The sequence below is a fragment of the Pseudophryne corroboree genome, chromosome 4 (genome assembly GCF_028390025.1).
Source record: "Pseudophryne corroboree isolate aPseCor3 chromosome 4, aPseCor3.hap2, whole genome shotgun sequence".
NCBI classification, from domain to species: Eukaryota; Metazoa; Chordata; class Amphibia; order Anura; family Myobatrachidae; genus Pseudophryne; species Pseudophryne corroboree.
In genome coordinates, this window is record NC_086447.1 from 864,516,555 (window position 1) to 864,518,391 (window position 1,837).

The window sequence follows — 1,837 nt, forward strand, 5'->3', positions numbered from 1 at the left end:
CTACAGAATATACACTCTTCAGTGCTTAAGGATTCATTACCACAATTGAATACATTCATTTCACTCCTCATCCACTTCAGTTATACCCCAGTCATACCAGAAAGTATGGGTTTAATTCCCCATGACCGGCCCAGGTGGTTCATACCCTTCTACAGACCCTGTATGCCTGCAATAAAGGCAAGCGACAATAGGTACGCATTTTTTTTATATATCTGCATATGGAGAATGAGGATGGGCAACGTGTAACTCTGGTGGGTCAAGTGGTTCGACAGGGACAAGCCCAGCGCAATCACTCCCTCAACCAATAGGGGCTGCTCAATTAATACATGACTGTATATCAGTGGTTCTCAAACTCGGTCCTCAGGACCCAAAACAGTTCATGTTTTCCAGGTCACCTAGCTGGGCACAGGTATTACCAACTGTCACAATTTAAAGATCCACAGTTAACCTGGAAGACATGAACTGTGCGGGGTTCTGAGGACAGAGCTTGAGAACCACTGCAATATACATTGAAGATACCAGCATCCCCTGTGACATTACATATTTACCCTCCTAGTGAAACAACAAAATTGAAATACTCTTTTTTATGTGTTATATGTAAATACCTATTTATAACAATATAAATTATTTATCCAGTATGCATAACAACAACATAATAATATGAATCAGCATAATCAGCTCTATAACTACAGAGAAAAGACAGTAACATACCTGTATTGACAGATGGCCAATTTACTTGGACTGTCCCGGACGTGAGCCCCACGCAATTGAAACTACAGGTGAATGATCAGCTGTCTGGTTCCGTATTCATCCCCATGGTGCAAGTCTGCCGATGTGCCAATGGGGGAACATGTGATTATGGTATCATTATTGAAGATTATTATGAAAGCAGACATCAGGTAAATCTTATTTTTTTTAGCAAATAAATTAAATTGACCCTTATTTTCCCTTCCTATCGACAATATTTTATTAGTTTACCAAACTGACTGCTACTTATTCCCCGAATAAGAAGGCTTAAGCCTACCGTATATGCATAATTTAAAATATATAGCAAAAATTATTTTGAAAACGTCCCATTTGGTCACTTTGACTTAACACTTTACCAAATGACACGCGCCAGTGTGTTACATGCGCTTAGTTGTTCCTGCTCCCTTACATTTCATTGCAGGTTATATGTTATTATTCCCTAAATGCCCCCATATGTGGTACTATATAGTCCACGAGCGCTTGTCCTCTAGTTGACTCTTTTGTCATTTGCAAAATGTCATTTAAAATAGATAAAATATTGGAATTAATGTGTATAGGCTTGAGGATGTAGCAGAGTTTCTGTACACATCAGTGGATGCCTTACAACTACGAACTGCACAGTTACTTAACCAGTGGAGTGGTTTTTTATAAAGATAAAGTAGGTACAGCCGTACTCACTGTTATACACACTGGTAGATGGAGCAGAGCTGGAGTGGAACAGGGTTCACCAGCTGGTGAGTGTGTAGGTACTGGGAGTGTATGTAGGTATTGGGAGTGTATGTAGGTACTGGGAGTGTATGTAGGTATTGGGAGTGTATGTAAGTACTGGGAGTGTATGTAGGTATTGGGAGTGTATGTAAGTACTGGGAGTGTATGTAGGTATTGGCAGTATATGTAGGTACTGGGAGTCTATGTAGTATTGAGAGTGTATAGGTTCTGGGAGTGTATGTAGGTACTGGGTAGTGGTGCAGGATGCTGGAATAGCATCTTGCACCACTACCTATCAGTACTGTAGGCAAACACTGGTCTCGCTGGAGCTAAGTGGAAGACTGCTGTCTCCCAGTGTGGCTTCAGCCGCCATCTTGGTACA